At 38.3% G+C, this 11,864-nt stretch overlaps 1 pseudogene; it reads left to right on the top strand.

The window, feature by feature from the left end:
* The first annotated feature begins 5,629 nt into the window (after positions 1 to 5,629).
* Positions 5,630 to 5,828, top strand: LOC148009283 (uncharacterized; annotated as a pseudogene).
* The last annotated feature ends 6,036 nt before the right edge of the window (positions 5,829 to 11,864 follow it).

Here is an 11,864-nt window from a genome sequence, read left to right as displayed (position 1 = left end):
CACTACGCACGCATACGGTGACCGATCTATGCACCAATGGTATCAGAGAAAAGCTGAGATTGAGAGCTTCCAATCGCTTACCATATCACATGAAGGCAGAGTTCCTGGAACAATCAAGCTCTACAGTCAGTCTCGTGGCAAACGGTCAATACCAACATGTTCCTGGCACTCAAGAACCCCCTTCTATACCCTCTAATCGCAAAGGACCTCTCTCGATATAGGCGAAGGACCAGCGGTAAACCTTCTATATCAAGTCGTTTTGTTACAGAGAAGAAAGAAGAGAAGTTAAAAATAATTAAAGTATTAAGCTTAAGACTTAAGCTTTAAAAGCTTAAGCCCTTTCAAATCGTCAATTTACTGCCATGATATACTGTCGTCAGAATCGACGACGTGAAAAAACGCCCAAAAAAAAAAACGACGACACATAAGCTTCATTAAGCTTAGTCACTTTAGCTTTAAGCTCTAAGTTCTCCAAGCTACTCAAGTCCCCAAAGTCACTAAAGTCTTCTATAACAACTACCTTAGAGGCAGTTTGTACTTAGAAGCACACGAATCAGTCTACTACTCCTTGGAAGTCCCTGTTCACACTTGTAGTCTTGCTCAACCTGTTTCAGCAAAAACACAAGTTCATACGCAGACTATACGCAGTCTTTACGCAACGCTATTTTTTTTGGAAAACGGTTTGTGACAACGAATTCCGCAATCGTAAAGGAGAGATAGCATAAAAGCCAAACAAAATATACAAGCCTTGTAAACCCGCGTTTGAGCTACGCTCATCCCACTAACAAGGTTTCGAGAGTGTGAGGTCTTTTGGAATTTTGCAGGATGACTGAACAAAACATGGACGATCTTATGGCTAAAGGTGATCTACCCAAACCAACAATGGAGCAAAAGTTGGATTTGATTATGATGCAGCTTCAAGAGGAATGAAGAGCCCGACAAGCTTTGCAAGTTCAATTGGTCAATCTGCAATGATCTACCACCGACCAAGATGGACCGCAACCCGAAGATCTTATACGACGTACCATCGATGCAACTCTTGAAGCCCAATCCGTTCGCAAAGAAACAAAGATAAGTAAAAGAAACTTCAAATTTCGTACTTTCAATGGATCACACGATGGAAAGACTGTTCTTGCTTTTATCAGTTAATTTGATGATTACTTCCATGAAGAAACATATGCTGAGAAAGACAAAATTAAATGTGTCACTAACCATTTAGTTGACCGAGCATGCTTATGGTGGACTGTGGTCTGCAAGAGCATTGATTGTCCCACTACATGGGAGACTTTCCAAAAGAAATTTTTGCAGAATTTCCTTCCTCCTCAATTCCACGAAAAAGCCATCAAGCAATGGGATCTTCTACAACAAAGGGATCGCGAACCTATTTTCCAATACACTGAACGTTTCTAGAATGGCCTACTACAACTACGTATGCTCAAAGATGTACCTGAAGCAACTCATAAACGCAAGTTTATGTCTGGCCTACTTGGACATTTCTATGCGGAAGTCAATATGTTCAAGCCAACAACACTTGAAGATGCAATTTCCTTGGCCCATGACACTGAAGACAAAATTCGCGGACGAGACAAGTGACCACAACAATTTCCAACTAATGGTAACTTTGGTTCCAAACAATTCAATTCAAATTTTTGAAGATTCAATCAAAGTTGTTTTCTTCCATCTTCATTCCGTAAATCTTGGACACGACCACCTGCCTTGCCATCCAACACAAATCCAAACCCTAAGCCATCTCTCCCGTCAAATCCCAACATTCCTAAACTTCCTGCCATTACCAATAATGTATCCAAAGCAAAACCCATACTTTGTTACAAATGCCATCAACCTGGACATCTAGCAGTAAATTGTCAATCCAAAAAGCCATCCGTCCATATCAATTATCTGGAAGTAATAGAAGATGAAGAATGTGAGGAAATGCCGAACTTTACGGAAGACGATGATGACATTGATATTATTTCGGATACTTTGCCAGGTATGCCAACTCCCCATTCTTTTTTAACAATGAAATGTTTTGTGCATGGTAAAGAAAAGACTATTTTACATGATGATGGGAGCACACATGACTTTATTTCTGCAAAATTAGTCAAAGAATTGAATTTACAAACTATTTCTACACATTATCGCATCAAGGCTGCATTCTTAGGTACGAGATATAATGGAACACAAGAGGTGCATAATTTAGAAATTAAAATTGGTGATTATACTGAACGAAGAAATTTCTTAGTTGTACTTTTGCAGTCTAGTGACATTATCTTGGGAATGCCCTGGAGTCATCAATATAATCCTGATATAGATTATTCTATGCATTCAATTAAAATTTATTTTCAAGGAAAACAAATCACACTGCATGGTATGTATGCTTCTAATAATTTTCCACTGCTTACACATACTCAGGCTAAACGTGCATTACGTAAAAGTAGAAAATCCAATTTAATATGGGTGAATGAAATTCAAGCTAAAGAAAAACAGATGCATCCTAGGCATACACAATTTCTTGTCCAATTCTAAGATTGTTTTGCTGCTGATCTACCACCTGGATTACCACCTTCATGTCCTGAAGATCATAAGATAGATTTAATTCCTAGAACACAACCACCATGTAAAGCACCATATAGACATAACCAAATTGAACAGAAAGAAATTCAAAATCAAATAGAAGAATTACTTAACAGAGGATTAATTCGACCTAGTAGTTCTCCATTTGGTGCACCTGTCTTATTAGTGAAGAAGAAAAATAATACTTATCGCATGTGCATTGATTATCGTGCCCTAAATAAAATTACTGTTAAGAATAGATACCCGATTTCTAGGGTAGATGATCTTATGGATAAACTACAAGGATCTGCCATATTCAGTAAGATAGATCGTAAATCTGAATATCATCAAGTAAGATTGGACAAATCTGATATATTCAAAACTGCATTTAGAACACAATTTGGACACTATGAATTTCTAGTTATGCCTTTCGGTTTAACTAATGCACCAGCCACATTCAGTCGTATGATGAATCGCATATTCTTGAAATATCAACGTTGTGTCATTGTTTTCTTTGATGATATACTAGTTTTCAGTAAAAATGAGAATGAGCATTATGAACATTTGTCTTTAGTTTTCAAGTTGTTAAAAGACAATCAATTATATGCTAATCCAGAAAAGAGTGAATTCTTCCAAACAAAAATTGAATATCTAGGACATATTATTTCATCAAAATGTATTAAAGTCGACCCTAAAAGGATAGAAGCAATTTTAAATTGGCCCATACCCAAAAATGTGCATGAATTACGTTCTCTTCTAGGTCTTGCTAGTTTTTACAGAAAATTTGTGAGGAATTTCTCATTACTTGCATTACCTTTGACAAAACTTTTAAAGAAGGGTATTGTGTATAACTGGTCTAACAATCAACAAAAGTCCTTTGATTTTCTGAAACATGCTTTAACTCATGCTCCTGCATTACAATTACCTGACTTCAATAGACCATTCTTCTTAGTAGTTACTGACGCAAGTGGATTTGGAATAGGAGCAGTCCTTATGCAAGATTCTCATCCCATAGCCTACTTTAGCTGCAAACTCAAACCATCTGAACTTAAATATTCTACCTATGACAAGGAATTGTTAGCCATAGTACAAGCCTTACGTCAATGGAAACATTATTTAATGGGATCTGAATCTATGATCAAAACTGACCAACAAAGCATTAGACATCTCCTTAGTCAACTACAAATATCTGATCGACACATTAAATGGGCCGCTTTTATTCAAAGTTTTCATCCCATTATACAATATTGACAACACCTAAAAACATGCCATTTATTGCAACAATTTTTTGGCAAAACTGTATACAATTGATATCTTATTACTAAATTTTTACATGAATTTAATGCAGATGTAGTGTTCGTTGTTGTTGTCTTTGGAGGCTGTGTCCTTGCAGCCTAGCTAGGAGATGTTGGTACGAGAAAGTTCTTGTACGAGAGGGAGGTGGAGTTTAAGATAAAAATTTGATAGTAATACTGCAGTGACGATCAAGGGGTGATCATTAGATCATTGGTGATTATCATGAAGATTTCTTTGGGGAGGTGTTGAATATTAGATTCAAGAGGATGACTCTTGTAGACCGTTGATAGGAAGGGTTGCTTCCCTCTTGCAGAAGCGTCAATCAGAGAAGAAATTAGCGTTTCTATAATTAAGTGTGGCTGCTGTTATTTCAATAATTCAAGAGGATGTTCATGTGCAAAAGGGCATCTATCAAATGGAGTTGTGCATACAAATTTAATGAAAGAAGTCGATGAAGATGGAGTCTCTCAAGGCATCTACATCAAGGGGTTTTTCTAGAGGCTGATTCAAGATGATGACTCTTGGTAAGGATGATGTGATCCAAAGGGACTTATTGGCAAAAGGAAGATCGGATGTACCACCTAGGATGCACTCTTGGTGTTAAAGGTTATAAGGACACACTATGTCATATGTGAATTCATCCTTGTGACATCCCAAAGGGTGCCAAAGGAAATTTTGCAACATCAATCCAAGATATGCAGTGGTTAGGAGTAGGGCAGATTTCTACTTGGAAACGACTTGATGATCATGATCTATCTACGATTGATTACCAAGTATTGTGGTCCTCATCAACTAACACTCTTATACAACACATGTGGTAGTCTCTTCATATTTCAACGATCCTTATTATTATTTAAAAAATAATATACATTACCACCATGGATTACACCTTGTCACAAGTATATCCAAAAGAAATTAAACACCATGATGTACAGGGTAGTAGGGGGATGGAGAATTCAAGCAACAAACTAGTTACTCACATAGATGGGTTTGGTAACTACCACTTAGAAGTACAAGGCCATTGGGATCGGAGGATGAAAGAAGAAGTGTCCTAAATCTTTACATGCTTGATAGTAGGGACTACTCCAAGGTGAAGAGGATATATGGTTATGGGTGGATTCAAGAAAGCCAAAAGAAATGGTTTAAAGAGCTATCTATCGAACATCGAACTGTAGGAACGAAACAAAATCAATGCATTTACATCAATGGATAAGATTCCTGCCTTGGCTTATTTTCACATTTCTCTAGTTGAGACACGTATGGCAAGTCTTTGCTCAATAACTAGAGTTAAGCAAGAGGGAATTGGTTGTGCACAAGTGGACTCTGGCTTCTGGTCGACATTGCATGAAGCAATAGATGTTCGTATGGTCTTTAATGGACATCATCATGTCAATGATTTTTGCGGCAACCTTCGAGGAAATACAAAAGTTTGTTGGCTACCATGCATATGGTAAAGTTGGTTGGACTAGACGAGCAAGGGTTGTCCTTGTGTCATTGAGGTCATCAACTAGTAGTAATACCTCACACATTGACATTCCCAAAGGGTGCAAAGGTGCCTATATTACCCTATGTGGGCTCTTGATATCGAGGGGAGGGGGGGCAGTTACATTCTCATGACGTCTCTCTGTCTCGAAAAAATTTGGGGGGGCAAAATGGCAGTTGTGTGTGCTTCTGAGATAAGGTGCCATCCTGCATACTGTTCAGAGAGAGGGCGCGAGATAGTGAGAGGAGAGCCTTATAGAAAGAGAGGATAGGTCAGCAGATCTAGCGACGGTCCACAATGAGGAAGGAGGACACCGTCAAGCTCATCAGTGCCGAAGGCTTCGAGTTTGTCATCGACAGATCTGCGGCCCTCGTCTCCGAGACGATCAAAAACATGCTTACCTCGACAGTTTGCGAGTGGTAAGGAAGTCGAGTTTTCCATTGAGCCTTAAATATCGCTGAAGCTTATGATGGCCGCCAATTACCTGAATACATGATGATCTAGAACGTTTTTGTAACAAAATAGTTCTAGGCATTGCGGCGTCCAGTGAAGGCAGAAGGGTCTACCAAAGTTGGCTGCTTCCATTGTACAATTTTTTGTATGATACAGCAAGAGAATTTGATGAAGAGCAGGAAAGATGAATTGCTCCATCAATGCCTTCATCACACGACGCCATATCTCTCTCTATGAGAATTCGAAGCTTCCATATACTTGCCTAATCTGAAGTGGTAGGCTGGATGAAGATTGTCTTCTCGTTTTATCGCCTGGGCTCGCGTACGATTTGGCAGACAGATCAGAAAGATATTGCAATAGTCTCCTTGGCCATTGAGAGTCGACGCCTTCTTCAATTCAAAACCATAGCTAGAGTTTCAATTAACTCTTAATTAAGAGTTAACTTAAAACTTAAGAAACAAAAAGGGGCATTCCTATTGTCATAGAGCAAAAGTCGTGCGAGAGTCGGAGAGGGAGAGAAAAATTGACGAGCTGGCGATTGCAACGACTAGCGGGACACAAGACTCTCCTTGGTTGGATTGCAAGAGGACACGGTTTTCAAAGGCGCGACAACGACCCGTGGGATTTACAAGTATATGCCTAGACTATTTATCTAAAACGAACGATATATTATAAGTAAATGTTCAGTTTAATATTTTTAGAAAATGCTTTGAAACTTGTTTTTCTATGTTGAATGGTTGTTTGCATTTATGTGAACTGGTTTCTATTTATTGAAAATAGAAAATAGTAGAAAATGCTTAAGAATGACTTAGAAACGACTCAAATAAATTTTTATAAAATGGCTCATTGGAATTTTATAAGTTGTGACATTTTTTATATAAAGGCTATGACTCAGGAAGTTTACCAAATTTTTATCAGAATTTTTAGAGATGGTTTAACATATTTAAAAATTCAAACCTAGTTATGTTCAAAGTAAAATAGTAGTTTTCATTTAAATAAAAAATTATTCTCTATCAATAAAAATACGAATCTTTACATGGAAAGCTGAAAAGACAATTCTTGATTGCTGATGAATTTTTGTAAGCTTTAAGATGAAAAGAAACATCAGTTTAATTATATTCTATTTAAAAAAACATTTTTTTTCATAAACATGGTGTTTCTAATTTGAGTAAGTAAAATGATACATGATGTACTATTCAATAACATGGGGATGGGTAAAAAAATTGAGAGATGTAATAGCATTTGGTGATATTTGCTGATGATAAGAAAATTATAACTTTGAATTCAGATTATAAATATTGGAAACGTAATAAAATAATTCTTTGATGGTATGAGGGAAAGCCTCAATATCCAAATTTAAGATTTATATTTTGTTCATATTAAAAAGAAATCATCTGATGATTGCAAGGAAGAGTGAAGGGCTACTAAGACTTATTTATAAATTAACAGGGAATATGGGAATGTAAAATAAACTATGTATATGATTTCGTTGGAGTGTGAAAAGTACCTGGTTTAGCCCTGATTTGTATTTAGTGAAGAAAAAGAAGAAAAGGACGTTATATTCGCAAAATGAATTAAGTACTTAAAAACTAATAAGCAACGATGAAATTGTGGTACGAAGTGGGGAGACGTTTATCAAGGGATAAAAGTTATGGGTTTTTAGAACGTTAGATTGTTCTGATTTGAATGTTTGTTGTTAATTAAATGAATAAAATGAACTAATTTTAATCAGTTGAAGAAGATAAATATACAAAGGAATTTAAATGGAGATATTTAAATAGATCCAAGGGATTTGTTATATGAAACAAACTTCTTAAAGTCAAATATCAAAACTTCCTGGATAAACCGCCACTAGTTGGCAGGAGAAATTTATGAGAAGCCGCTCCTGAAAGATGGAGGGAAACCGTAGTTATCTTAGGTTTAGCAATCTAGTGCCTAATACAATTTACTGAAGTGTAGAATATTTGAAGTTGGACTACTGCAAATAAAATGCCATACAATTAATGGAAGACTAAATGAAATTAGCATTGTTAGTAGTAACAATCACCTGTTAGTGCAACAACTCTTAGGAGTTGGCTTGCTGACTTGGGTAAAAGTGGCTTGGTTTTTGGCCAGTCATTTTTTGGTGCGTCTGCCGGGAGCCAAGTGCACTCTAGCGGGTGATTAATTTTCCTAGGGTATTGAAACCCTAGGTGTTACTTATGAGTGAATACGCAGTCTCTTTTCTAAGGGACTATTTTCCTAATTTGCCCCAAGAGTGCCAAAGAAAAGTGCTAGATTGGGCGAGGGATACGGAGTTAGTAGAGGGAGGCACATATTTTGGGCCACAATTAACTGTGGACGTTGAACAATTATCTTCTTGGAGCTGGGGTTATAACGACTATGCGCAAACCATAGTTCTACTAGCGACACACTTTGGGTTAATAGACGCGGTAGAGATAAATACAATCAGTGTATCGTACCACTTTGATTGGTATCACCGCACAGCTTATCGGACGTTTAGAAGAGTAGTGTGGGATGATGTGTTGCCTTGGATACGTGTATCCAAAGGTTTAAAAATTGCTTTCGACACAAAAGACGTTAGAGAGGTTGCTGAAATTCTAGGCTTAATCCCCGAGCAAGAAGAAAAGTTACCTTTTGGGGAGATAGACCCAAAGTTGCCGACTATTTTGAACCTTCTAAGTGCGCATACAAGCGACAACCTAATTTTATAGCTTCAAATAAAGTATGACAGTAAAAGCTAGTTTAGTACTCGTGGATGAATTCAGAAGAGAGACGGAAGCAGCAAAACGAAGCTAGGGATCAGCGAGTTAGAGAACGAGCAGTGCGACAAGAGGCTTGACTATTAGAAAGGCTAGAGAGGGTCAACGCATTGCTGAATTTGGGAGTAGACGCTGTGTCTAACTCAACGGTAGAACCTCTTTAGCCTAGCTTATCAACTGATAGAACACCATCAAAGGAAAGTGAAGCAGCTTCATATCAATGGAATCAAGTTGTCTCCAGTACTAGCAGTGTCACTGGGGAAAGAGGTAGGCAAAATAGTGAAAATAGGGAGAGTGAAGCTAATGCTACGGTCGGGAGTATTGAACTGCTCTTTGACTGGGATTTAGAGTCAAATTTCGGATTGCGTCAATTATTTAAGAAACCTCAGGAACCTCCGTGGTTTGATACTATCAATGATTTAGGGTTAGGGCTATTATTTAGAGAAACAATGGCTCGCAACCCAGTCAGATTAGCTGATTTCACGCAATTCGGGGGGCTATGGGACGAAGATCCCGATGCCCATTCGCCAAGATTTGAGGTGACTTGCGTCGCCAATGAGATAATAGATGACGACCAGAAGCTTCATATCTTCCCTGCAACATTAAAAGATGAAGCAGCGAAATGGTATGGGAATTTAGATGCTCAACATAAAGGGACCTATGATGCCTTATCAAGAGCTTTTCTAGAAAAATTTAGACGACAAGGTTTTCAAGATAGATTGGCTCTTCAACTGGATTATTTGTCCCAAGGAGCAACTGAAAGTGTTGAACATTATATTGAGCGCATGGAGACAATCATTCGTAAGATGAATCCTGCTCCTGACGATCCCACGCAAAAACGTAAGTTTATTGATGGACTTAATCCTGAAGTTCATCAGCATGTTAGTTTACAACGACCAGCTGCGTTGGCAGATGCTAAAACACATGCTAGATGGTGGGAAGAAGTGCAGCTTAGTCAACAACGACGAAGAGATCTATTCAAAGAATCTCGGACAGAATATCCAAGCACTTCAGGCGGGGTACCTAAGAACGTGTCTTATGTGACCGTTCCTTTAAATCCCTTGGTAACCGCAAGCTCAAACATATCGAGTGTACCTCTAAATCCGTACACTTCAATTCCAGCCTATATGATGCAGACAGGAATGCCTTCTATGCCGCAATCTCAATCTCCTCTGGATGAAGCAAAAGTAGCAGATATTATTGCGAAATCTCTAGGAAAATTAAAGGAGGAAATTATGACTGCACTACAAGCACCTTTGAAGGAAATTTATTCGATAACGACACAAGGATCTAGTGCTCAACAATCGTCGGGAAATTCGACTTCAAACCCACCTCAATCTAATATCTGGTGTGGTAAGTGTCATGGTTACGGCCATGTGGCTACAGAGTGTTCGACGCCTTCAAGGTTAATGCCCGATCATCCACCATTTTGCTCTTTTTGCCACAAAACCGGTCATTTAGATACAAATTGCTGGCATAAATTAAGTCAAGAGCAACAACAAGCTCGTTCAATGCAAACGAATTACAATTACATGGATTGTAATAATAGGACTTATGAGATTGGACCACCCAATCAGCCTTTTAGGCCACGAGGATTGCACACCTAGGGTAGACCCCCAGTGCCTCGAACCAATTACAACAATGATAGCAATCGAGGGAGAAATTCTCCTTTAAGAAGAAATAATGGAAATTTTCATAATCCAATGGGACAAGGTGGTCAACAAAGACCTAGGGGACCAGTAATTTGTTATCGATGCCAACAAGAAGGTCACATAGCCACATATTGTCCAAATGCGCGTAAAAATCAAGACTATACTCCTCTTTGCAGGAGGTGCAGTGGTGAAGGACACTATGAAGAGAATTTCCCTAAGCGAGAGGATAATCAAATTTCTGACAAAGGGAAACAAACCTCTAACGAACCTTCAACGTCTGCTGCAAATTTAGTTGAAGTAGAAACAATAAGGAAATATATTGGAGTTAAGTCAAAATTTATACCCCGCAAGGTGACTTTTAGACCTGACCTGATGATTGGTGTCATTACGAGGGCACAAAAGCAACAACAGAAGGAGCAAGGTTTAGAGGAAGAGAGTCCACAATTAAACGAAGCAGTGAAGGATAAGTCTAAGGACATAGATCCTAATATAGAACTACCTGAATCGGATTCTCCGCAGCATTCCTCTGACCATCCATTATTACCTGTGCCCTTAGTAAATCCTAAGATTCAAGTGGGAGTAGCTCCTTTTCCCGAAAGATTGGTTCCTCCTAAGGAAGGGAGTAAAGATTATGTAGAATCCGTAAATAAGACCTATGATCTTTGGGCTGCATTAGAAGAAATATCATTGACTATTAACCTTCAGCAATTGCTAGAAATAGCGCCTGTTTGTCGGAAACAACTTTACCATAAATTAGTTCGGCGTCGAAGGAAGAGGATTGAGATAAACGCTTCTAAAGTCAGTGAAAATTCTTCCAAAGGAAAAACAACTAAGGATGTAAAAATAGTAGATTTATTTGTGGACCCAGGAGCTCCAATTATCGATACTACTATTAATGGCCACTTGCTACATGAAGTGCAGTTAGATGGTGGCTCAACAGTTAATTTGATGACAGAACAGGCAATGCAAGAATTAGGGTTGAAAGCTCTAGAACCTACTCATATTGTTTTACGGGTGGCTGATCAAAGGAAAGTAACTCCTTTGGGGTTACTGCGGAATGTGAAATCTGTAGTAGCTGGATTAGAATTTCATGTGAACTATTTGATCGTTCGTTCGCAAACAAATATTTCATCATATTTTGTGCTGCTGGGAAGACCTTGGTTATACCAAGCAAGATGCATTCAAGATTGGTATAAAGGTTCAATTGTGATTGGTCCTCGAAATGATAGGGTTAAAATACAAGTTATTTCAAAAGGATTTTTGAAAGATTCAGGAGATGAAGCAGTTAGTGAAATGGATGAGAAATCCAACAGTGAGTTTTATGATTCGAATATGGAGGGGACTGATCATGAAGGGCCTTATGCCTGGTTATTTAAAACACCACACGCAGCAACAGCAGAAAAAGTAGAGGTCAATATAGTACATTAGCCTCACAAGGTAGAACAGATGGGTATTGGTGAGTATGCTGTAGCGTTTTCATCTGACAATGATTCGGATAGTGATATTACTCAGTGGTTATCCACATCCGAAGATACAACCCTCGACTGCTTAATGCTTTCAGCAAAGGAAGCCGAATATCTTGATGATTCGCCTGAAACATGTTTTCAATTATCTACGGATCAAGAAGGAAATAATCAACAAGATGTATTTTCTGCATACAGCAGG

The sequence above is a fragment of the Lygodium microphyllum genome, unplaced genomic scaffold (genome assembly GCF_053477565.2).
Source record: "Lygodium microphyllum isolate KBCC unplaced genomic scaffold, Lygodium_microphyllum_v1.1.10 scaffold_31, whole genome shotgun sequence".
NCBI classification, from domain to species: Eukaryota; Viridiplantae; Streptophyta; class Polypodiopsida; order Schizaeales; family Lygodiaceae; genus Lygodium; species Lygodium microphyllum.
This window is presented reverse-complemented; position numbering and strand designations above follow the sequence as displayed.